A 27,715-nucleotide genomic window follows, 5' to 3' on the forward strand; every position below is an offset into this window, starting at 1 on the left:
ATCTTGATGTTTTCTTGTTTTGTGTTGTTTATTATTTTTCATATGCATTTTTCAATTGTTAGAGTCCATGCATTAAAAATTTCTAAGTTTGGTGTCTTGCATATTTTCTTTACATCAAAAATTTTTTAAAAATATGTTCTTGATGTTCATCATGATCTTCAAAGTGTTCTTGGTGTTCATCTTGACATTCATAGCATTCTTGCATGCATTCATTGTTTTGATCTAAAAATTTCATGCATTAAGTATTTTTGTGTTTTTCTCTCTCATAATTAAAAATTCAAAAATCAAAAAAATATCTTTTCCTTATTTCCCTCCAAATTTTCGAAATTTTGGGTTGACTTGGTCAAAAATTTTTAAAATTAGTTGTTTCTTACAAGTCAAAGTCAAAATTTCAATTTTAAAAATCTTATCTTTTCAAAATCTTTTTCAAAAATCATATCTTTTTCATTTTTTTTTCTATTTTTCGAAAACTTTAAAAATTATTTTTCAAAAATCTTTTTTATCTTTTATATCTAATTTTCGAAAATTAGCTAACAAGTAATGTGATTGGTTCAAAAATTTGAAGTTTGTTACTTTCTTGTTAAGAAAGGTTCAATCTTTAAATTCTAGAATCTTATCTTGTAGTTTCTTGTCAGTTAAGTCATTTTAAAAACTAAATCTTTTTCAAAATATCTTTTTATTAAAATTTCTATCTTAACTTTTTATCTTATCCTCCTCAAAATTTTATCTTTTTCAAAATTTGATTTCAAAATATCTCATCTAACTTCGTATTTTCTTATCTTTTTAAAATGTTGATTTCAAATCTTTTTCAATCAACTAACTAACTTTTTGTTTGTTCCTTATCTTTTTCAAAATTACCTAACTACTTTTCCCTCTCTAATTTTCGAAAATACCTCTCTACTTTTCAAAAATTTTTTTTAATTAACTAATTGTTTCAAGTTTTAATTTTAATTTTAATTTATCTCTAATTTTTGAAAATCACTAACCCCTTTTTAAAATTATTTTCGAAAATTCTCTTTCTCTTTTCTTCTTCTATTTAATTATTTATTTACTAACACTTCTCTTCACCTCTCTTCATCCATAAATCCGAATCCATCCTTCTTCATTCTTCTACCCCTTCTTCTTCTACTAATATAAAGGAATCTCTATACTGTGACATAGAGGATTCCTCTTTCTTTTCTTGTTTTCTTCTCTTTCATATGAGCAGGAACAAGGATAAAGGCACTCTTGTTGAAATTGATCCAGAACCTGAAAGGACCCTGAAGAGGAAATTAAGAGAAGCTAAATTAAATTATTCTAAAGGTAACCTTTCAGAAATTTTCGAACAAGAGAAGGAGATGGCAGCCGAAAATAATAATAATGCAAGGAGAATACTTGGTGACTTCACAAAGCCAACGTCCAAGTTTGATGGAAGAAGCATCTCCATTCCTGCCATTGGAGCCAACAACTTTGAGCTGAAACCTCAGCTAGTTGCCTTAATGCAACAAAACTGCAAGTTTTATGGACTTCCATATGAAGATCCTTATCAGTTTTTAACTGAGTTCTTGCAGATCTGTGAGACTGTAAAGACGAATGGAGTTGATCCTGAAGTCTACAGACTCATGCTTTTCCCTTTTGCTGTAAGAGACAGAGCTAGAGTATGGTTGGATTCACAACCCAAGGATAGCCTGGACTCATGGGATAAGTTGGTCACTGCCTTCTTGGATAAATTCTTTCCTCCTCAAAAGCTGAGCAAGCTGAGAGTGGATGTTCAAACCTTCAAACAAAAAGATGGTGAATCCCTCTATGAAGCTTGGGAAAGATACAAGCAGCTGACCAAAAGATGTCCATCTGACATGTTTTCAGAATGGACCATTTTAGATATATTCTATTATGGTCTCTCTGAATTTTCGAAAATGTCATTGGACCATTCTACAGGTGGATCTATTCACCTGAAGAAAACGCCTGAAGAGGCTCAAGAGCTCATTGACATGGTTGCAAACAACCAATTCATGTACACTTCTGAGAGGAATTCCGTGAATAATGGGATACCTCAAAAGAAAGGAGTTCTTGAAATTGATACTCTGAATGCCATATTGGCTCAGAACAAAGTGTTGACTCAACAGGTCAACATGATCTCTCAAAATCTGAATGGATGGCAACATGCATCCAACAGTACTAGAGAGGCAGCTTCTGAAGAAGCTTATGATCCTGAGAACCCTGCCATGGCAGAGGTTAATTACATGGGTGAACCTTATGGAAACACCTATAACTCATCATGGAGAAATCATCCAAATTTCTCATGGAAGGATCAACAAAAGCCTCAACAAGGCTTTAACAATGGTGGACGCAACAGGCTGAACAATAGCAAGCCATATCCATCATCTTCTCAGCAACAGACAGAGAATCCTGAACAAAACACTTCTAATTTAGCCAATGTAGTCTCTGATCTGTCAAAGGCCACTTTCAGTTTCATAAGTGAAACAAGATCCTCCATTAGAAATCTGGAGGCACAAGTGGGCCAGCTGAGTAAGAAAGTCATTGAAACTCCTCCCAGTATTCTCCCAAGCAATACAGAAGAGAATCCAAAAGGAGAGTGCAAAGCCATTGACATAGTCAATATGGCCGAATGCACAAGGGAGGAGGAGGACGAAAATCCTAGTGAGAAAGACCTCCTGGGACGTCCCTCAAGCAAAAAGGAGTTTCCTATTAAGGATCCAAAGGAATCTGATGCTCATATAGAGACTATAGAGATTCCATTAAATCTCCTTCTGCCATTCATGAGCTCTGAAGACTATTCTTCCTCAGAAGAGGATGAAGATGTAACTGGAGAGCAAGTTGCTCAATATTTAGGAGCTATCATAAAGCTGAATGCCAAGTTGTTTGGTAATGAGACTTGGGAAAGTGAACCTCCCTTGCTCATCAATGAACTGGATACTTGGATTCAGAAAATTCTACCTCAAAAGAAATAAGATCCTGGCAAGTTCTTAATACCCTGTACCATAGGCACCATGATCTTTGAAAAAGCTCTGTGTGATCTGGGGTCAGGGATAAATCTTATGCCACTCTCTGTAATGGAGAAGCTGGGGATCATTGAGGTACAACCTGCCTTGTTCTCATTACAACTGGCAGACAAGTCATTGAGACAAGCTTATGGAATAGTAGAGGATGTGTTAGTAAAGGTTGAAGGCCTTTACATCCCTGCTGATTTCATAATCTTAGACACTAGGAAGGAAGAGGATGATTGCATCATCCTTGGAAGACCTTTCCTAGCCACAGCAAGAGCTGTGATAGATGTCAACAGAGGTGAATTAGTCCTTCAATTAAATGGGGACTACCTTGTGTTTAAGGCACATGGCCATCCCTCTGTGACAAAAGAGAGTAAGCATGAAGAGCTTCTCTCAGTTCAGAGTCAAGAAGAGCCCCCACAGTCAAACTCTAAGTTTGGTGTTGGGAGGCCACAACCAAACTCTAAGTTTGGTGTTAAAACCCCATATCCAAACTCTAAGTTTGGTGTTGGCAACTATACAACATTGACCTGATCACCTTGTGGCTCCATGGGAGCCACTGTCAAGCTATTGACATTAAAGAAGCGCTTGTTGGGAGGCAACCCAATTTTAATTATCTAATTTTATTTTATTCTATTTTATTGTTATTCTGTGTTTTATTAGGTACATGATCATGAGAAGTCACGAAAAAAATCAAAAAAATTAAAAACAGAGTCAAAAACAGCAGAAGAAAAAAAATTTACACCCTAGAGGATGCACAGGCTGGCGTTCAACGCCAGTAAGATGCATCTGGCTGGCGTTCAACGCCAGAACAGAGCATCATTCTGGCGCTGAACGCCAGAAACAAGCAACATTCTGGCGCTGAACGCCAGGAATGTGCCCAGAGAGGAAAAACTGGCGCTGAACGCCAGTAACAAGCATGAAACTGGCGTTCAACGCCAGAAACATGCTTTACATGGGCGTTGAACGCCCAGAATGTGCACCAATGGGCGTTTAAACGCCAGAATGGTGTGCAAAGGCATTTTACATGCCTATTTGGTGCAGGGATGGAATTCCTTGACACCTCAGGATCTGTGGACCCCACAGGATCACCTCAGGATTTGTGGACCCTACAAGATCACCTCAGGATCTGTAAACCTCACAGGATCCCCACCTACCTCGCCCTCTCTCTCTCCATTCATGGTCATCCCTTCTGTTTTTCATTCACCACCCACATTTATCCACTCTTCCCCATACACCCCTCTCCCTATAAATACCCTTCCTTTCTACTTCATTTTCACACAACACAACCCCTTCTTCTCCCACATAGCCGAACCTACTTCTTTCCCTCTCCTCCATATTTTCTTCTTCTTCTCCTTCTCTTCTTTCTTTTATTGCTCGAGGACGAGCAATATTTTAATTTTGGTGTGGTAAAAGCATAAGCTTTTTGTTTTTCCATTACCATCAATGGCACCTAAGGCCGGAGTATCCTCTAGAAAAGGAAAAGGAAAGACAAAAGCTTCCACCTCCGAGTCATGGGAGATGGAAAGATTCATCTCCAAGAGCCATCAAGACCACTTCTATGATGTTGTGGCAAAGAAGAAGGTGATCCCTGAGGTCCCCTTCAAGCTCAAGAAAAATGAGTATCCGGAGATCCGACATGAAGTCCGAAGAAGAGGTTGGGAAGTCCTAACTAACCCCATGCAACAAGTCGGAATCTTAATGGTTCAAGAGTTCTATGCCAATGCATGGATCACTAGGAACCATGATCAAGGTATGAACCCGAGTCCAAAGAATTATCTCACAATGGTTCGGGGGAAATACTTGGATTTTAGTCCGGAAAATGTGAGGTTGGCGTTTCACTTGCCTATGATGCAAGGAGATGAACGCCCCTACACTAGAAGGGTCAACTTTGATCAAAGGTTGGACCAAGTCCTTATGGACATTTGTGTGGAAGGAGCTCAATGGAAGAGAGACTCCAAAGGCAAGCCAGTCCAACTAAGAAGACTGGACCTCAAGCCCATAGCTAGAGGATGGTTGGAGTTCATTCAACGCTCCATCATTCCTACTAGCAACCGATCTGAAGTTACTGTGGATCGGGCCATCATGATTCATGGCATCATGATTGGAGAGGAAGTAGAAGTTCATGAGGTCATTTCCAATGAAATCTACAAAATAGCCGACAAACCCTCACCCATGGCACGGCTAGCTTTTCCTCACCTTATTTGCCATCTATGTTACTCAGCTAGAGTTATCATAGAAGGAGACATCTCCATTGAAGAGGACAAGCCCATCACCAAGAAGAGGATGGAGCAAGCAAGAGAGACCCCTCACGGTTCTCAAGAGGTGCATGAGGAAGCTCATCATCAAGAAATCCCTGAGATGCCTCAAGGGATACACTTTCTTCCAAACAACTATTGGGAACAACTCAACACTTCCTTAGAAGGTTTGAGCCACAATGTTGAACAACTAAGGGTGGAACATCATGAGCACTCCATCATTCTCCAAGAAATAAGAGAAGATCAAAGAGCAATGAGGGAGGAGCAACAAAGGCAAGGAAGGGACATAGAAGAGCTTAAGAACATCATTGGTCCTTCAAGAAGAAGACGCCACTAAAGGTGGATTCATTCCTTGTTCTTTATTTTTTTTCTGTTTTTCGGTTTTTAATGTTGTGTTCATCTATGTTTTGTGTCTTTACCTCATGATCATTAGTATGTAGTAACCATGTCTTAAAGCTATGAATAAAATCCATTAATCCTTCACCTCTCTTAAAAGAAAAATGTTTTAATTCAAAAGAACAAGAAGTACATGAATTTCGAATTTATCCTTGAATTTAATTTAATTATATTGATGTGGTGACAATACTTTTGTTTTCTGAATGAATGCTTGAACAGTGCATATGTCTTTTGATCTTGTTGTTTATGAATGTTAAAATTGTTGGCTCTTGAAAGAATGATGAACAAAGAGAAATGTTATTGATGATCTGAAAAATCATGAAATTGATTCTTGAAGCAAGAAAAAGCAATGAAAAAAAAAAGAAGGAGCAGTAGAAAAAGCCAATAGCCCTTAAAACCAAAAGGCAAGGGTAAAGAGGATCCAAGGCTTTGAGCATCAATGGATAGGAGGGCCCAAGGAAATAAAATCCAGGCCTAAGCGGCTAAACCAAGCTGTCCCTAACCATGTGCTTGTGTCATGAAGGTCCAAGTGAAAAGCTTGAGACTGAGTAGTTAAAGTCGTGATCCAAAGCAAAAAGAGTGTGCTTAAGAGCTCTGGACACCTCTAACTGGGGACTCTAGCAAAGCTAAGTCACAATCTGAAAAGGTTCACCCAGTTATGTGTCTGTGGCATTTATGTACCCGGTGGTAATACTGGAAAACAAAGTGCTTAGGGCCACGACCAAGACTCATAAGTAGTTGTGTTCAAGAATCAACATGCTTAACTAGGAAAGTCAATAACACTATCCAAAATTCTAAGTTCCTAGAGAAGCCAATCATTCTAAACTTCAAAGGAAAAAGTGAGATGCCAAAACTGTTCAGAAGCAAAAAGATACAAGTCCCGCTCATCTAATTAGAATTAATATTCATTGATATTCTGGAATTCATAGTATATTCTCTTCTTTTTATCCTAATTGATTTTCAGTTGCTTGGGGATAAGCAACAATTTAAGTTTGGTGTTGTGATGAGCGGATAATTTATACGCTTTTTGGCATTGTTTTTAGATAGTTTTTAGTAAGTTCAAGCTACTTTTAGGGATGTTTTCATTAGTTTTTATGTTAAATTCACATTTCTGGACTTTACTATGAGTTTGTGTGTTTTTCTGTGATTTCAGGTAATTTCTGGCTGAAATTGAGGGACTTGAGCAAAATTCTGAAAAAGGCTGACAAAAGGACTGCTGATGCTGTTGGAATCTGACCTCCCTGCACTCGAAAAGGATTTTCTGGAGCTACATAACTCCAAATGGCGCGCTCTCAACGGCGTTGGAAAGTAGACATCCAGAGCTTTCCCGCAATATATAATAGTCCATACTTCATTCGGAAATTGACGACGTAACTTGGCGTTGAACGCCAAGTATATGCTGCAGTTTGGAGTTAAACGCCAAAAAAACGTCATGATCCGGAGTTGAACGCCCAAAACACGTCATAACTCGGAGTTCAACTCCAAGAGAAGCCTCAGCTCGTGGATTGATCAAGCTCAGCCCAAGCATACACCAAGTGGGCCCCGGAAGTGGATTTATACATCAATTACTTACTCATGTAAACCCTAGTAGCTAGTCTAGTATATATAGGACCTCTTACTATTGTATTAGACATCTTTGGTCTCAGTTTTGTTTTATTCTTCATCTTAAGAGGCTATTGATCACGTTATGGGGGCTGGCCATTCGGCCATGCCTGAACCTTTTACTTATGTATTTTCAACGGTGGAGTTTCTGCACACCATAGATTAAGGGTGTGGAGTTCTACTGTACCTCAAGTATTAATGCAATTCTATTTTCTTTTATTCAAATCTCTCTTATTCTTATTCCAAGATATTCATTCGTACCCAAGAACATGATGAATGTGATGATTATGTGACGCTCATCACCATTCTCAACTATGAACGCGTGTGACTGACAACCACTTCCGTTCTACATGCAACAGAGCTTGAATGTGTATCTCTTAGAATCCCCAACAGAATCTTCGTGGTATAAGCTAGATAGATGGCGGCATTTATGAGGATCCGGAAAGTCTTACCTTGTCTGTGGTATTCCGAGTAGGATCCTCTGAATCCGGAAAGTCTCACCTTGTCTGTGGTATTCCGAGTAGGATTCCGGTAATGAATGACTGTGACGTGCTTCAGACTCGCAAGTGCTGGGCGTTAGTGACAGACGCAAAAGAATCAAGGGATTCTATTCCAGTAGGAGCGGGAACCAACCAGTGATTAGCCGTGCTGTGACAGAGCGCGTGAGCGTAGTTTTCACTGCGAGGATGGGATGTAGCCTTCGGCCAGTGTGATGCCTCCAGACGATTAGCCATGCGAGTGACAGCGCAGAGGACCATTTTCCCGAGAGGATTGAAAGTAGCCATCGTCGAACGGTGAACCCCTATACACAGCTTGCCATGGAAAGGAGTAAGAAGGATTGAGTTGAAGCAGTAGGAAAGTAGGCGTCCTTGAGCCTTACAGTCTCTCCATTCACTTATCTGAAATTCCCATCAATGAATCTGCATAAGTATTCTATCCCTTTTATTACTTCTATTTTCTTATTTCTATTTTCGAAACCATAAACAAATTTAATCTGCCTAACTGAGATTTACAAGGTGACCATAGCTTGCTTCATACCAACAATCTCTGTGGGATCGACCCTTACTCACGTAAGGTTTATTACTTGGATGACCCAGTACACTTGCTGGTTAGTTGAACGAGATTGTGGAAAGAAAGTGCTGAGTTAGTTTTTTTAGGCACATGCCAAAGAGCCATTATTGTTTATCACAATTTCGTCCACCAACGGGACTGTAGCCATTGACAACGGTGATACCCAACATACAGCTTGCCATGGAAAGGAGTAAGAATGATTGGATGAAGACAGTAGAAAAGCAGAGAGACAGAAGGGACAAAGCATCTCCATACGCTTATCTGAAATTCTCACCAATGAATTACATAAGTATCTCTATCTTTATTTTATGTTTTATTTATCTTTTAATCATTAATCCTCCATAACCATTTGAATCCGCCTGACTGAGATTTACAAGATGACCATACCTTGCTTCATACCAACAATCTCCGTGGGATCGACCCTTACTCGCGTAAGGTTTATTACTTGGACGACCCAGTGCACTTGCTGGTTAGTTGTGCGAAGTTGTGATAAAGAGTTGAGATTGCAATTGAGCGTACCATGTTGATGGCGCCATTGATGATCACAATTTCGTGCACCACCAAGACATTGGGATCCAATCACTTAAGATTGCCAAGGAGGTCAATGAATGAATTGATTGAAGAAGAGATGAAAATGAACTTGATCCGGAGGATTGCAATATCTCTTGATCCCAATGTTCATTTTATTTTTAGTTCTTACATTTACTTTATAGTCACTTACTTTTCTGCACTTTACATTTCCTGCACTTTTCTTCCTTGTACTTTACTTATCTTGCCATTTTACTTTTATGCACTTTATAGTTTTCCTTTACATTCATGCAATTTACATTTCCTTATTGCTTATCACTCTAATATGAACTGTCTAACTAGGATAATCAATTAACCATTTATTTCTTAATCCGTTAATCCTCGTGGGATCGACCTCACTCTTTTGTGAATTTTATTACTTGATACGACCCGGTACACTTGCTAGTAGTTATTACGTAGAAATTAATTTTTTCCGTATCACAACCCAAATTCAAATTTAACAAAAATCTTTTTAGTTTTTTGAAAAATTTTCAAAGACAATGCAAACAAAACTTGCACTTCAAGCAAAATGCAATTTAACAACAACTATTCTACAACTTAAGGCTTAAATCTAATCAAACAAACTAGCAACCAAAACACTAAAACAAGAATATGCAAAGAAGAAAACTACCTAACAATGACAACTCAATTTGTTTATTGATTTTATATACAAGATAATGGAAAGAGTTTATCATGGTGGGGTGTCTCCTACCTACCACTTTTATTTGAAGTCCTTAAGTTGGACCATTGATGGGGTCCTTGATAGGGTGGCTTATGCTTGAACTCTTCCTTGAATCCCCACCAGTGTTTGCATTTCCAATAGCCTCTAGGATCCCAAATTAGGCGCATAAGGCCTTTAAGGAAGATTGAGCAAATGATAAGGCCCTAAAGATGATAATTGTCTATGTATATTCCGAGGTCCCATACTTTGTTTGTCAACCCCCTTTCTTCTTGATTTTCATGCTTCCAATTGGGTGACAAACTTATTGAATTCTAAAATTTGAGCTTCACTCCAACCATGAATCCTAAAATTTGAGCTACCTTTCACTATGCACCTTGATTCTTGTTGCCAACCAACACCCAACTCTTTTTTACTTTCTAACCCACACATAGCTCTAAGTTGACCATCCATTTCTAACAATGCATATTAATATGGGCCAAGGAAATTAAAGGGTGAGATGGTTACCCACTCAATTTGTAGCTTGGATGGTGACTTAGCAAGGAAGATATCCAATGGTCTTGACATTGTAGGCTCCACTTCTTTTGACTCCTCCTTGATGACTTCCTTCTTTTGATAACCTTCTTCAATCTTCTCTTGTTTGCTAACTTCCTCCAACTCTTTCTCATTAATTACAATATGTATTGGAGGTTGTGCACATTCCTCCTCAATATCGGTTTCACATTCAATGGAAGAAGCTTCAACAAGATCCTTAGTGTTGCTTGGTGTAGAGTTGTCTTCAATGATGGAGCTCCCCTCTTGTTCAACCTTACCTAGATCTCCTTCAACTTCTTCTTCTTCAAAAATCTCCATCCCTTCCACTTTTTGCAAAACACACTGGTGCATGAAATTGTGATCATCAACAATGGCACCAATAGACTTGGTGCTCTCAAACGTGAATCACACTTTGTCACAATTTCGCACAACTAACCAGCAAGTGCACTGGATCGTCCAAGTAATAAACCTTACGTGAGTAAGGGTCGATCCCACGGAGATTGTTGGTATAAAGCAAGCTATGGTCATCTTGTAAATCTAAGTAGGCGGATTCAAATGGTTTATAATGGTTTTCGAAAATAATAATAAGTAAACCATAAAATAAAGATAGAGATACTTATGTAAATCATTGGCGGAAATTTCAGATAAGTGTATGGAGATGCTTTGTCCCTGTTGAATCTCTGTAACATACTGGTTTCTTACTTTCAATCCTTCATACTCCTTTCCGTGGCAAGCTGTATGTAGGGCATCACCGTTGTCAATGGCTACATCCTATCCTCTCAGTGAAAATGGTCCAAATGCTCTTGTCACAGCATGGCTAATCATCTGTCGGTTCTCGATCATGTCGGAATAGAATCCATTAATTCTTTTGCTACTGTCACCACGCCCAACAATCGCGAGTTTGAAGCTCATCACAGTCATTCAATCCCTGAATCCTACTCGGAATACCACAGACAAGGTTTAGAATTTTCGGATTCTCAAGAATGGCCGCCAAAGGGTTCTAGCTTATACCACGAAGATTCTGATTAAGGAATCCAAGAGACATTCGCTCATTCTAAGGTAGAACGAAAGTGGTTGTCAGTCACACGTTCATAAGTGAGAATGATGATGAGTGTCACGGATCATTATATCCATCATGTTGAAGTGCAACGAATATCTTAGAACAAGAATAAGCTGAATTGAATAGAAAATAGTAGTAATTGCATTGAAACTCGGGGTACAGCAGAGCTCCACACCCTTAATCTTTGGTGTGTAGAAACTCCACCGTTGGAAATACATAAGTGATGGTAGTCCAGGCATGGCCAAATGGCCAGCCCCCAAAACGTGATCAATAGTCTCCTAAGATGAGCAATAGAATAAAATTGAGACCAAAGATCCCAAATACAATAATAAAATATTCTATTTATACTAGACTAGCTACTAGGGTTTACAGAAATAAGTAATTGATGCAGAAATCCACTTCCGGGGCTCATTTGGTGTGTGCTTAGGCTGAGCTTGAGCTTTACACGTGCAGAGACTTCTCTTGGAGTTGAACGCCAAGTTGTAACGTGTTTTTGGCGTTTAACTCTGGTTCGTGACGTGTTTCTGGCGTTTTACTCCAGAATGCAGCATGGAACTGGCGTTGAACGCCAGTTTGCGTCGTCTAATATCGAATAAAGTATGAACTATTATATATTGCTGGAAAGCTCTGGATGTCTACTTTCCAACCTGTTAAGAGCGCACCATTTGGAGTTCTGAAGCTCCAGAAAATCCATTTCGAGTGTAGGGAGTTCAGAATCCAATAGCATCAGCAGCCCTTTGTCAGCCTCCTATCAGACTTTTGCTCAGGTCCCTCAATTTCAGCCAAAAAATATTTGAAATCATAGAAAAATACACAAACTCATAGTAAAGTCCAGAAATGTGAATTTAGCATAAAAACTGATGAAAACATCCCTAAAAGTAGCTAGATCCTACTAAAAACTACCTAAAAACAATGCCAAAAAGCGTATAAATTATCCGCTCATCACAACACCAAACTTAAATTGTTGCTTGTCCCCAAGCAACAATTTAAGTTTGGTTTTGTGATGAGCGGATAATTTATACGCTAAAGCAACTGAAAATCAAATAGGATAAAAAGAAGAGAATATACTATAAATCTCAAAATATCAATGAATATTAGTTCTAATTAGATGAGTGGGACTTGTAGCTTTTTGCTTCTGAACAGTTTTGGCATCTCAATTTATCCTTTGAAGTTTAGAATGATTAGCATCTATAGGAACTCAGAGTTCAGATAGTGTTATTGATTCTCCTAGTTAAGTATGTTGATTCTTGAACACAGCTACTTTTATGAGTCTTGGCCGTGGCCCTAAGCACTTTGTTTTCCAGTATTACCACCAGATACATAAATGCCACAGACACATGACTGGGTGAATCTTTTCAGATTGTGACTCAGCTTTGCTAAAGTCCCCAGTTAGAGGTGTCCAGAGCTCTTAAGCACACTCTTTTTGCTTTGGATCACGACTTTAACCACTCAGTCTCAAGCTTTTCACTTGGACCTGCATGCCACAAGCACATGGTTAGGGACAGCTTGATTTAGCCGCTTAGGCCTGGATTTTACTTCCTTGTGCCCTTCTATCCATTGATGCTCAAAGCCTTGGATCCCTTTTTTCCCTTGCCTTTTGGTTTTAAGGGCTATTGGCTTTTTCTGCTTGTTTTTTCTTTTTCTTTCTATTTTTTTGCCACTTTTTTTTTCACTGCTTTTTCTTGCTTCAAGAATCAATTTCATGATTTTTTAGATCATCAATAACATTTCTCTTGTTCATCATTCTTTCAAGAGCCAACAATTTTAACATTCATAAACAACAAGATAAAAAATATGCACTGTTTAAGCATTCATTCAGAAAACAGAAAGTATTGTCACCACATCAATATAATTAAACTAATTTCAAGGATAAATTCGAAACTCATGTACTTCTTGTTCTTTTGAATTAGAAACATTTTTCATTTAAGAAAGGTGAAGGATTCATGGAATTATTCATAGCCTTAAGACATAATTACTAGACACTAATGATCATGTAATAAAGACACAAACATAGATAAACATGAAGCTTAAAAACTGAAAAATAGAGAAATAAGAACAAGGAATGAGTCCACCTTAGTGATGGTGGCGCCTTCTCCTTGAAATACCAATGATGTCCTTGAGCTCTTCTATGTCTCTTCCTTGCCTTTGTTGCTCCTCCCTTATTGCTCTTTGATCTTCTCTAATCTCATGGAGAATGATGGAGTGCTCTTGGTGTTCCACCCTTAGTTAGTCCATGTTATAACTCAAGTCTTCATGAGAAGTGTTGAGTTGTTCCCAATAGTTATTGGGAGGAAAGTGCATCCCTTGAGGCATCTCAAGGATTTCTTGATGATGAGCTTCCTCATGTATCTCTTGAGATCCATGAATGGGCTCTCTTGTTTGCTCTATCCTCTTCTTAGTGATGGGCTTATCCTCTTTAATGAGAATGTCTCCTTCTATGATAACTCCAGCTGAGTAGCATAGATGGCAAATAAGATGAGGAAAAGCTAGCCTTGCCATGGTGGAGGATTTTTCGGCTATTTTGTAGAATTCAAGAGAGATGACTTCAAGAACTTCTACTTCCTCTCCAATCATGATGCTATGTATCATGATGGCCCGATCCGTAGTAACTTCAGATCGGTTGCTAGTGGGGATGATGGAGTGTTGGATGAATTCCAACTATCCTCTAGCCACAGGCTTTAGGTCTAGTCTTCTTAATTGAACCGGCTTGCCTTTTGAGTCTCTTTTCCATTGAGCTTCTTCCACACATATGTCCATAAAGACTTGGTCCAAGCTTTGATCAAAGTTGACCCTTCTAGTGTAGGGGCGTGCATCTTCTTGCATCATAGGCAAGTTGAATGCTAACCTCACATTTTTCGGACTGAAATCTAAGTATTTCCCCCGAACGATTGTAAGATAATTCTTTGGATTCAGGTTCATACTTTGATCATGGTTCCTAGTGATCCATGCATTAGCATAGAACTCTTGAACCATTAGGATTCTGACTTGTTGAATGGGGTTGGTCAGAACTTCCCAACCTCTTCTTTGGATCTCATGTCGGATCTCCGGATACTCATTTTTCTTAAGCTTGAAAGGGACCTCGGGGATCACCTTCTTCTTGGCCACAACTTCATAGAAGTGATCTTGATGGGCTTTTGAGATGAATCTCTCCATCTCCTATGACTCGGAGGTGGAAGCTTTTGTCTTCCCTTTCCCTTTTCTAGAGGTTTCTCCGGCCTTAGGTGCCATCAATGGTTATGGAAAAACAAAAAAGCTATGATTTTACCACACCAAACTTAGAATATTGCTCGCCCTCGAGCAAAAGAAGAAAGAATAGAAGAAGAAGAAGAAGAAGAAGAAAATATGGAGGAGAGGGGTTTATGGTTCGGTCATGTAGGGTGGGTTTGGGTGGGAAAGAGATTTTAAATTTGAAGGTAGGTGGGGTTTATGGGGAAGAGTGGATGGATGTGAGTGGTGAAGAGGAGATGGGGAAGAGTGTTATGAAAAGGTGTGAGACAGAGAGAGAAAGTGAGTTGAGGTAAGTGGAGATCCTGTGGGGTCCACAGATCCTGAAGTGTCAAGGATTTAACATCCCTGCACCAATTAGGCGTGTAAAATGCAATCTCTATGCAATCCTAGCATTTAACGCCAGATTGATGCTTGTTTCTGGCGTTAAACGCCAACTCTATGCTTGTTTTGGGTGTTCAACGCCAGTCTGCAGCATGTTTCTGGCGTTGAACGCCAGTTCTCCTCAGGGTGTAACCCTGGCGTTTAAACGCCAGACTGTTGCTTGTTTCTGGCGTTCAACGCCAGATCCATGCTCTATTCTGGCTTGAACGCCAGCCAGATGCTCCTTACTGGCGTTTAAACGCCAGTAAGCCCTTCCTCCAGGATGTGCTATTTCTTCTGCTATTTTTTATTCTGTTTTTAATTTTAGCATTTGTTTTGTGACTCACATGATCATGATCCTAATAAAATATAAAAGAATAATAAAATAAAAAATAAAATTAGATAAATAAAAATTGGGTTGCCTCCCAATAAGAGCTTCTTTAATGTCAATAGCTTGACAGTGGGCTCTCATGGAGCCTCACAGGTGATCAGATCAATGTTGTGGACCTCCAATACCAAACTTAGAGTTTGGATGTGGGGATTCAACACCAAACTTAGAGTTTAGCTGTGGCCTTGATGAGCGGATATTTTATACGCTTTTTGGGGGTAATTTCATGTTGATTTTAGCATGTTTTAATTAGTTTTTAGTAAAATATTATTAGTTTTTAGGAAAAAATCATATTTCTGGACTTTACTATGAGTTTGTGTGTTTTTCTGTGATTTCAGGTATTTTCTGGCTGAAATTGAGGGAGCTGAGCAAAAATCTGAGTTAGGCTGAAAAAGGACTGCTGATGCTATTGGATCCTGACCTCCCTGCACTCGAAATGGATTTTCTGGAGCTACAGGAGTCCAATTGGCGCGCTCTCAACGTCGTTGGAAAGTAGACATCCAGGGCTTTCCAGCAATATATAATAGTTCATACTTTGCACGAAGATAGATGACGTAACTTAGCGTTGAACTCCAAGTACATGCTGCTGTCTGGAGTTAAACGCCAGAAACACGTCATGATCCGGAATTGAACGCCCAAAACACGTTATAACTTGGAGTTAAAGGCCAAGAAAAGCCTCAGCTCGTGGATAGCTTTAGTCTCAGCCCCAGCACACACCAAGTGGGCCCCAGAAGTGGATTTCTGCACCAATTATCTTAGTTTACTCATATTCTGTAAACCTAGGTTACTAGTTTACTATTTAAACAACTTTTAGAGAATTATTTTTGTATCTCATGACATTTTCAGATCTGAATTACATACTTTTTGACGGCATGAGTCTCTAAACTCCATTGTTGGGGTTGAGGAGCTCTGCAGCGTCTCGATGAATTAATACAATTACTTTGTTTTCCATTCAAACACGCTTGTTCTTATCTAAGATGTTCATTCGCGCTTAATTATGGAGAAGGTGATGATCCGTGACACTCATCACCTTCCTCAATCCATGAACGTGTGCCTGACAACCACCTCCGTTCTACATCAGATTGAATGAGTATCTCTTAGATTCCTTAATCAGAATCTTCGTGGTATAAGCCGGATTGATGGCGGCATTCATGAGAATCCGGAAAGTCTAAACCTTGTCCGTGGTATTCCGAGTAGGATTCTGGGATTGAATGACTGTGACGAGCTTCAAACTCCTGAAGGCTGGGCGTTAGTGACAGACGCAAAAGAATCAATGGATTCTATTCCAACCTGATTGAGAACCGACAGATGATTAGCCGTGCTGTGACAGAGCATAGGAACATTTTCACTGAGAGGATGGGAGGTAGCCATTGACAACGGTGACACCCTACATAGAGCTTGCCATGGAAGGGACCTTGCGTGTGGGAAGAGGATTTCAAGGAAAAGTAGAAATTCAAAGGACAAAGCATCTCCAAAACTCCAACATATTTCTCATTACTGCACAACGAGTAACACTTTTATTCTCTTTTATTTTTCCAATCTAATAATTCCAACTGATAATTTTAATTAATATCCTGACTAAGAATAATAAGATAAACATAGCTTGCTTCAAACCAATAATCTCCGTGGGATCGACCCTTACTCACGTAAGGTATTACTTGGACAACCCAGTGCACTTGCTGGTTAGTGGTACGAGATCATAAGAAATTTTGACTTTGATAATTGGGATTAAGATTTCGTGCACCAGGCCTCCCAGCACCAAACTTTGAGTTTGATTGTTGGGGCTTTGTTTGACTCTATACTGAGAGAAGCTTTTCATGCTTCCTCTCCATGGTTGCAGAGGAATATCATTGAGCTTTAAACACAAGGTAGTCCCCATTTAATTGAAGGACTAGCTCTTTTCTATCAACATCAATCATAGCTCCTGCTGTGGCTAGGAAAGGTCTTCCAAAGATGATGCCTTCATCCTCCTCCTTCCTAGTGTCTAAGATTATGAAATCAGCAGGGATGTAGAGGCCTTTAACCTTCAATAACACGTCCTCTACTAATCCATAAGCTTGTCTTTGTGATCCGTCTGCCATCTCTAATGAGAATGTGGCAGGTTGTACCTCAATGATCCCCAACTTCACCATTACAGAGAGTCGCATAAGATTTATGTCTGACCCTAGGTCACACAGAGCTTTCTCAAAGGTCATGGTACCTATGGTACAGGGTATTAAGAATTTACCAAGATCTTATTTCTTTTGAGGTAACGTTTGCTGAACCCATGTATCTAGTTTACTAATGAGCAAGGGAGGTTCACCTTCCAAAGTCTCATTACCAAACAACTTGGCATTCTGTTTCATGATGGCTCCTAGATATTGAGCAACTTGCTCTCCAGTTACATCTTCATCCTCTTCAGAGGAAGAATAGTCTTCAGAGCTCATGAATGGCAGAAGGAGGTTTAATGGGATCTCTATGGTTTCTATATGACCTTCAGATTCCTTTGGATCCTCAATAGGGGACTCCTTCTTGCTTTAGAGACGTCCCATAAGGTCTTCCTCATTGGGATTCACGTCCTCTCCTTCCTCTCTAGGTTCGGCCATGTTGATTATGTCAATGGCCTTGCACTCTCTTTTTGGATTCTCTTCAGTATTACTTGGGAGAGTACTAGGAGGAGTTTCAGTGACTTTCTTTCACAGCTGGCCCACTTGTGCCTCCAAATTTCTAATGGAAGACCTTGTTTCACTCATGAAACTTAAAGTGGCCTTAGACAGATCAGAGACTATGTTTGCTAAGTTAGAGGTGCTCTACTCAGAATTCTCTATCTGTTACTGAAAAGATGATGGAAAAGGCTTGCTATTGCTGAGCCTATTTATTCCACCATTATTAAAGCCTTGTTGAGGCTTTTATAGTTCCTTCCATGAGAAATTTGGATGATTTCTCCATGAAAAATTATAGGTGTTTCCATAAGGTTCACCCATGTAATTTACCTCTGCCATTGTAGGGTTCTCAGGATCATAGGCTTCTTCTTTAGAAGATGCCTCTGTAGTACTATTGGATGCATTTTGCCATCTATTCAGACTTTGAGAAATCATGTTGACTTGTTGAGTTAGCATTTTGTTCTGCGCAAATATGGCATTCAGAGCTTCAATCTCAAGAACTCCCTTCCTCTAAGGTGTTCCATTATTCACAGAATTCCTCTCAGAAGTGTACATGAATTGGTTATTTGCAACCATGTCAATAAGTTCTTGAGCTTCTGTAGGTGTTTTCTTTAGGTGAATGGATCCACCTGCAGAATGGTCCAGTGACATCTTAGAAAACTTAGATAGACCATAATAGAATATATCCAGAATGGTCCACTTTGAAAGCATGTCAGAAGGACACCTTTTGGTCATCTGCTTGTATCTTTCCCAAGCTTCATAGAGGGATTCACCATCTTTCTATTTGAAGGTCTGAACATCCACTCTAAGCTTGCTCAGCTTTTGAGGAGGAAATAACTTAGCCAAGAAGGCCGTGACTAGCTTATCCCAGGAGTCCAGGCTATCTTTAGGTTGTGAGTCCAACCATGTTCTAGCTCTGTCTCTTACAGCAAAAGGGAAAAGCATGAGCCTGTAGACTTCAGGATGTACTCCATTAGTCTTAACAGTGTCACAGATCTGCAAGAACTCAATTAAAAACTAGTAAGGATCTTCTGATGGAAGTCCATGGAACTTGCAGTTCTGTTGCAATAGAGCAACTAATTAAGGTTTCAGCTCAAAATTGTTTGCTCCAATGGCAGGGATTGAGATGCTTCTTCCATCAAACTTGGAAGTGGGTGTAGTATAGTCACCAAGCATCCTCCTTGCATTATTGTTGTTGGGTTCGGCTGCCATATCCTTTTCTTGTTCGAAAATTTCAGTAAGGTTGTCTCTGGATTGTTGTATTTTAGCTTCTCTCAGTTTCCTCTTCAGAGTCTGGTGCACGAAATTGCAATCACACTTTTGCAATCCGCACAACTAACCAGCAAGTGCACTGGGTCGTCCAAGTAATACCTTACGTGAGTAAGGGTCGAATCCCACGGAGATTGTTGGTTTGAAGCAAGCTATGGTTATCTTATTAATCTTTGTTAGAATACCAATAGGATTCTTTAGCCTCGATTGTAAAAGATAAAAGAGCATGAAATAAATACTTATTATGCAGAAATGGAGAATATGTTGGAGTTTTGGAGATGCTTTGTCTTCTGAATTCGTGTAACATAATGCTTCCTCACTTTCAAAAGTGCAAAGTTCCTTCCATGGCAAGCTGTATGTAGGGCGTCACCGTTGTCAATGGCTACTTCCCATCCTCTCAGTGAAAATGGTCCAAATGCTCTGTCACAGCACGGCTAATCATCTGTTGGTTCTCAATCATATCGAAATAGAATCCATTGATTCTTTTGTGTTTGTCATCACGCTCAACAATCGTGAGTTTGAAGCTCGTCACAGCCATTCAATCCTTGAATCCTACTCGGAATACCACAGACAAGGTTTAGACTTTCCAGATTCTCATGAATGCCGCCATCAATTCTAGCTTATACCACGAAGATTCTGATTAAGAAATCTAAGAGATATTCATTCAATCTGATGTAGAATGGAGGTGGTTGTCAGGCACACGTTCGTGGATTGAGGAAGGTGATGAGTGTCATGGATCATCACCTTCTTCATAGTGAAGCGCGAATGAACATCTTAGATAGGAACAAGCATGTTTGAATGGAAAACAGAAATAATTGCATTAATTCATCGAGACGCTGCAGAGCTCTTCACCCCCAACAATGGAGTTTAGAGACTCATGCCATCAAAGAGTATAAAATTCAGATCTAAAAATGTCATGAGTTACAAAATAAGTCTCTAAAAATTGTTTAAATACTAAACTAGTAACCTAGGTTTACAGAAAATGAGTAAACTAAGATGGATAGTGCAGAAATCCACTTCTGGGGCCCACTTGGTGTGTGCTGGGGCTGAGACTTAAGATTCTCACGTGCCTGGACTGTTTCTGGAGTTGAACGCCAGGCTGTAATCTGTTTCTGGCGTTGAACTCCAACTTGTAACCTGTTTCTGGTGCTGAACGCCAGACTGCAACATAGAACTGGCGTTGAACGCCAGTTTACATCATCTATTTTCGCGTAAAGTATGGACTATTATATATTTCTAGAAAGCTCTGGATGTTGACTTTCCAACCCAATTGAAAGCGCGCCAATTGGACTTTTGTAGCTCCAAAAAATTCATTCCGAGTGCAGAGAGGTCAGAATCCAACAACATCAGCAGTCCTTTTTCAGCCTGAATCATATTTTTGCTCAGCTCCCTCAATTTCAGCTAGAAAATACCTGAAATCACAGAAAAACACACAAACTCATAGTAAATTCCAGAAATATGATTTTTTCCTAAAAACTAATAAAAAACTACTAAAAACTAACTAAAACATACTAAAATCTACATGAAATTACCCCCAAACAGCGTATAAAATATCCGCTCATCACAACACCAAACTTAAACTGTTGCTTGTCCTCAAGCAACTAAATAAATAAAATAGGATAAAAAGAAATCAAGAAGCAATAATATCTCAGAGTTTTAAGTGAAGCTCAGATTCTAATTAGATGAGCGGGGCCAGTAGCTTTTTGCTTTTGAACAGTTTTGCCATCTCACTTTATCCTTTGAATTTCAGAATGATTGGCATCCATAGGAACTCAGAATTCAGATAGTATTATTGATTCTCCTAAGCACTTTGTTTTTCAGTATTACCACCGGATACATAAATGCCACAGACACATAATTGGGTGAACCTTTTCAGATTGTGACTTAGCTTTGCTAAAGTCCCCAATTAGAGGTGTCCAGAGTTCTTAAGCACACTCTTTCTGCATTGTATCACGACTTTAACCACTCAGTCTCAAGCTTTTCACTTGGATCTGCATGCCACAAGCACATGGCTAGGGACAGCTTGATTTAGCCGCTTAGGCCTGGATTTATTTCCTTGGGCCCTCCTATCCATTGATGCTCAAAGCCTTGGATCTTTTTTACCCTTGCCTTTTGGTTTTAAGGGCTATTGGCTTTTTCTTTTTCTTTATCCAATGATTCCTTGTAATTTTTTTTCACTGCTTTTTCTTGCTTCAAGAATCAATTTCATGATTTTTTCAGATCAACAATAATATTTCTCTTTGTTCATCATTCTTTCAGGAGCCAACAATTTTAACATTCATAAAATTCAAGATAAAAAATATGCACTGTTCAAGCATTTATTTAGAAGACAAAAAGTATTGCCACCACATATAATTAATTAGAATTTTTCTTATTAAATACTCGAAAAATATAAATTGCCTCTTTATTCTAAAAATCTACTATTTTATTCATGTTTGATGATGATGAGAAAAATAAATTATAACTTAATTAAAAATAAAATCAAAATAGATATACTAATTACCACTACTTATATATAACTTCTAAGGAAAATTCCTATAATAACAACTATCACAGAGTTAAAGCTAAAATTAGAACTCAACTACCTTTATTTTGGGAAGTGGATGTTCCTCTAGTCTGTGGGGTGCTTGGTCCTTCAAGAGATAATTTTTTACGCTTAAGTTCCTTTAAGTCATGCCCTTGCTCTTCTTGTTCCCTAAGCAATTTGCAAAGTATGCTATTTTGATTATTTTGTTCTTCCTTTACTTGGTCCATAGCTTCTTGCAACTTGGCAACAGATACTTCAAGATGTTCCCAATATTCAATTTGAGGGATTTTCGGGAGGAATTCCTGTGCTCTCCTCTTGATGGTGTCATCCTGTGCTTGTTGTTCCCATGTTTACTCAACTGAGATATACTCAGTTATTCCCATGTTTACTCCAGCATCTTTACATAGCATAGAGATTAGGCTTGGATAAGCCAATTTGGCATCCTTGGAGTTCTTGTTTGCTATTTTGTATAGTTCACATGAAATTAGCTGATGAACTTCCACTTTTCTTTCCAACATAATGCAGTGGATCATCACTGCTCTTTTAACAGTGACTTTAGAACGGTTGCTAGTGGGCAATATGGAATGCCCAATGAAGTCCAGCCAGCCTCTGGCTACTGGTTTGAGATCTTCTCTCTTGAGTTGATTTGGGACGCCCGTGGTGCTGCTGGTCCACCTGGCTCCAGGGATGCATATATCCTCTAGAATCTTGTCCAGGCCCTTGTTTGTTCTCATCATTCTCCTATTAAAGGAGTCTGGGTCATCTTTCAGCTGAGGCAGCTTAAAGATCTCCCTGATTTTGTCAGGGTGGATGTGAACAATCTTTCCTCTGACCAAGGTCCGATAGTCATAGAGGGCAATTCCAGATATTCTCTGCCTGTCTGTTTGCCACAGATTAGCGTAGAAGTCCTGAACCATGTTTCTTCCCACTTTTGTTTCAGGATTAGCTAGGATTTCCCAGTTCCTGTTTCGAATTTGCTCTTGGATCTCCGGATATTCATCTTCTTTCAGATCGAATTTGACTTCCGGGATCACTGACCTTAGACCCATTATTTTGTAGTAATGGTCTGAATGTTCTTTGGTTAAGAACTTCCCTTGATTCCAAAGTGGTTTTGGAATACTCTCTTTCTTGCCTCTTGGAGTGGGTTATTTTCCTTTGGGAGCCATGATCTTAGTGGGTATGTTTTAGTGATCACGGATAAACACACCAAACTTAGAGGTTTGCTTGTCCTAAAGCAAAAGAAAAGAAAGGAGAGGGATAGAAGGAGAGCTAGTGTCGAATGGTGGATGAGATGAGGGAGGCCGAATGTGGAATTAAAAGGGAGGGGGTGGGGTTTTCGAAAATTTTAAAAAGATAAGATAGAAGATATGATTTATAAAAGATAAATATGATAAGAAAAAAATATAATTTAAAAATAAAAAGTTGTGAATGATATTTGGAAAAGATAAATCTAAATTTTTATTTTGAAAAAGATTTTAAAAGATAATTGAGTTTTGAAAAAGAGTTGGATTGGATTGGAAAAAGATTTGTGTTTATGGATTAAGATACATTTGATATTTTTGAAAAAGGGATTTTAGAAATTAGGATTAAAATTTTTGGAATTGAAGGATGAGAGTTTGTAACATGTTTTGCAAGAAATCATGAATTGAAATATAAAAAATTAAAAAATTGTGAAGTAAAAACGAATTTACCTCCTCCCCACCATTCTGGCGTTAAACGTCCAAATGCTGCATGTTTTGGGCGGTTAACGCCCATGTGCAGCTTCTCCTGGGCGTTCAACGCCCAGCTGTTGCTTCTTTCTGGCGTTGAACGCCAGGGACTCCTTTGTCACTGGGCATTTTTCTGAACGTCCTGGACGCTGTAAATCTGGCGTTAAACGCCCAGAAGGTGCTTCTTTCTGGCGTTCAACACCTAGAAGATGCTCCTTTCTGGCGTTTAACGCCCAGATGGCTATCCTTACTGGCGTTGAACGCCCAGTAGATGCTTCTTTTGGGCGTTCAACGCCCAAAACAGCTTTTACCGGCTTTTTCGCACGAGTGAGCTTCCTTTTTGCTGTTTTATCCTGCGAATCCTTCTGTAACTCTGTGAACTTAAGAATTACTATTTTACCTTGAAGATAATTGACATAAACCTATAAAAATCAATTAATTAACAAATAAACTTTGTAAATGGCTGGGCTGCCTCCCAGTAAGCGCTTCTTTATTTTCTTTAGCTGGACTATTACTGAGCTTTAGTCAGGTCTCAGTTTTGAGCATTTTTGCTCAAAATTACTTTCAAGAGAATGTTTGACTCTCTATCCATTAACAATGAACTTTTTGTTAGAATCATTATCCTGAAGCTCTACGTATCCATATGGTGACACACTTGTAATCACATATGGTCCTCTCCACCGGGATTTTAATTTCTCGGGGAACAATCTGAGCCTAGAATTAAATAGTAAAACTTTCTGCCCTGGCTCAAAGACTCTGGATGACAATTTCTTATCATGCCATCTTTTTGCTTTCTCTTTGTAAATTTTTGCATTCTCGAAAGCATTGAGTCTGAATTCCTCTAGCTCATTTAACTGGAGCAATCGTTTTTCTCCAGCTAACTTGGCATCAAGGTTCAAGAATCTGGTTGCCCAGTAGGCCTTATGATCCAGTTCCACTAGCAAGTGATAGGCCTTTCCATACACCAGCTGGTATGGAGAGGTCCCTATAGGAGTCTTGAATGCTGTTCTGTATGCCCACAGAGCAACATCCAAACTTCTTGCCCAATCCCTTCTACTGTTAATCACAGTCCGTTCTAGGATTCTTTTAAGTTCTCTATTAGAGACTTCAGCTTGCCCATTTGTCTGTGGATGATATAAAGTGGCCACCCTGTGGCTAACTCCATATCGAACCAAAGCAGAGTAAAGTTTCTTATTGCAGAAATGAGTACCCCCATCACTGATTAGTACTCTAGAGATACCAAATCTGCTGAAGATGTGTTTCTGGAGGAATTTCAGCACTGTCTTAGTATCATTAGTGGGTATTGCAATAGCTTTCACCCATTTGGATACATAATCTACTGCCACCAGAATATAAGTGTTTGAGTATGATGGTGGGAAAGGCCCCATGAAGTCAATACCCCATACATCAAACAACTCAATCTCCAAGATCCCTTGTTGAGGCATGGCATAACTGTGAGGCAGATTGCCAGATCTTTGGCAACTGTCACAGTTAAGTACAAACACTCGGGAGTCTTTATAGAGAGTAGGCCAGTAGAAGCCACATTGGAGGACTCTTGTGGCTGTTCACTCACTTCCAAAATGTCCTCTATACTGTGATCCATGGCAGTGCCAGAGGATCTTCTGTGCTTCTTCTTTAGGCACACATCTACGGATTACTCCGTCTGCACATCTCTTGAAGAGATATGGTTCATCCCAAAGATAGTACTTTCCATCCGTGATCAATTTTTTTGTTTACTACCTACTGTATTCTTTGGGTATGAACCTCACTGCCTTGTAGTTTGCAATGTCTGCAAACCATGGCATTTCCTGGATGGCAAAGAGTTGCTCATCCGAAAAGTTTTCAGAGATCTCAGTAAGAGGGAGGGACGCCCCTTCTACTGGTTCTATTCGAGACAGGTGATCTGCTACTTGATTCTCTGTCCCTTTTCTGTCTCTTATTTCTATATCAAACTCTTGCAGAAGCAACACCCATCTTATGAGTCTGGATTTTGAATCTTGCTTTGTGAGTAGATATTTAAGAGCAGCATGGTCAGTGTACACAATCACTTTTGATCCTACTAAATAAGATCTGAACTTGTCAATGGCGTAAACCACTACAAGTAACTCTTTTTCTGTGGTTGTGTAGTTCTTCTGTGCGTCATTTAGAACACGACTGGCATAATAAATGACGTGCAGAAGCTTGTCATGCCTTTGTCCCAACACTGCACCAATAGCATGGTCACTGGCATCACACATTAATTCAAATGGTAATGTCCAGTCTGGTGCAGAGATGACTGGTGCTGTGACCAGCTTAGCTTTCAGAGTCTCAAATGCCTGTAGACACTCTTTATCAAAGATAAATAGCGTGTCAGCAGCTAGCAGATTACTCAGAGGTTTGGCGATTTTTGAAAAGTCCTTTATAAACCTCCTATAAAATCCTGCATGCCCCAGAAAGCTTCTGATTGCCTTAATATTGGCAGGTGGTGGTAATTTTTCAATTACTTCTACCTTAGCTTGATCCACTTCTATTCCCTTGTTCGAAATTTTGTGCCCAAGGACAATTCCTTCAGTCACCATAAAGTGACATTTCTCCTAGTTTAAAACCAGGTTAGTCTCTTGGCACCTCTTTAGAACAGGCGCTAGATGGTCAAGACAGGAGCTGAACGAGTCTCCAAATACTGAAAAGTTATCCATGAAGACTTCCAGAAATTTTTCCACCATATCAGAGAAAATTGAGAGCATGCACCTTTGAAAGGTTGCAGGTGCATTGCACAGACCAAATGGCATCCTTCTGTATGCAAATACTCCAGATGGACATGTGAATGCTGTTTTCTCTTGATCCTGGAGATCTACTACAATTTGATTATAACCTGAATATACATCCAGGAAGCAATAGTATTCATGACCTGCTAGTCTTTCTATCATCTGGTCTATGAATGGTAAAGGAAAATGATCCTTTCTGGTAGCTGTATTGAGCCTTCTATAATCAATACACATACGCCACCCTATAACTGTTCTTGTAGGAACCAATTCATTTTTTTCATTATGAACCACTGTCATGCCATCCATCTTAGGGACGACTTGGACAGGGCTTACCCAGGGGCTATCAGAAATAGGATAAATAATCCCAGCCTCTAGTAATTTAGTGACCTCCTTCTGCACCACCTCCTTCATGGCTGGATTCAGCCGCTGATAAATCACTATTTCATGGTTCATCTTGTGCTCAATTGAGTGGTTTTTATCAACCCTTTACCCATTTATTCATACTAATCGCATGTTTTACATTTTCCTTCCTGATTTTGTGCTATGATTGAAAACATGCTTCTTTGATCTTATATTTGCTTATTATTAATCATCTCTTATTACCATTAGATGCCTTGATATGTGTGTTAAGTGTTTTCAGATATTATAGGGCAGGAATGACTTGGAGGATGGAAAGGAAGCATGCAAAAGTGGAAGGAATACAAGAAGTTGAAGAAGTTGTTAAGCTGTCCAGCCTGACCTCTTTGCACTCAAACGGCTATAACTTTAGCTACAGAGGTCCAAACGATGCGGTTCTAGTTCTGTTGGAAAGCTAACGTCCGGGGCTTCGATTTGATATATAATTTGCCATAGCTGCTCTGATGCCAGGCGACGCAAACGCGTGTGTCACGCGGACGCGTGACCTGGCAGGAACGCAACCCGCACGGCCGCGTGAGCCATGTGGCCGCGTCACTTTTCCGCGACCTGTACGGACCAGAAAGCGCTGGAAGTGACTTCTGGGCTGTTTCTGACCCAATTTTTGGCCCAGAGAACACAGATTAGAGGCTATAAAGTGGGGGAATGCATCCATTCATAATCAGGCTTTCATAATTCACTTTTTGTTATTTTAGATGTAGTTTTTAGAGAGAGAGGTTCTCTCCTCTCTCTTAGGATTAGGATTTAGGACTTCTCTTAGTTTTAGGAGTGACTCTCAATCCCAGGTTCAATGCTCTTTGTATTTATTTATTTTCAATGTTCCATATTTGGATTGATTTTCTTAATTAATGTTATTTGAGGTATTTCAGTTTATGATTGTTTTATTTATGAATGCTTTTTATTTAATTTAGATAGTTTTCTTTTTGGCTTTGGTTAAATAATTGGTGACTCTAGAGTTATCAAACTCATTGTTGATTGAAAATTGGATTTCTTCATTTCATTAATTCATATTCCAATAAGTCTAGCCTTTCCCAAGGAAAGATTAGGACTTGAAGATTCGAATTAATTCATCCACTTAACTTACCTTCATAGTTAAAGGTTAACAAGGTGGGAGAAAGATCCAATTCTCATCACAATTGATAAGGATAACTAGGATAGGACTTCCAGTTCTTATACCTTGCCAAGAGTTTATTTTACAGTTATTATTATTTTATTTTACTTGTCATTCAACTAACCTTTTACCTTAATCCAAAACCCCAAAACATACCTTTGTATAACCA

The 27,715-nt window shown here is 39.2% G+C and overlaps 1 non-coding gene across 1 annotated transcript; it reads left to right on the top strand.

Annotated features, from left to right (window-relative positions):
• Positions 1-18,477: 18,477 nt before the first annotated feature.
• Positions 18,478-18,585, top strand: LOC130964497 (small nucleolar RNA R71). Its single transcript, XR_009080588.1, has one exon. It is a non-coding gene; the product is annotated as a small nucleolar RNA R71 (small nucleolar RNA).
• The last annotated feature ends 9,130 nt before the right edge of the window (positions 18,586-27,715 follow it).

Source organism: Arachis stenosperma, chromosome 2 (assembly GCF_014773155.1).
Source record: "Arachis stenosperma cultivar V10309 chromosome 2, arast.V10309.gnm1.PFL2, whole genome shotgun sequence".
Lineage (NCBI taxonomy): Eukaryota > Viridiplantae > Streptophyta > Magnoliopsida > Fabales > Fabaceae > Arachis > Arachis stenosperma.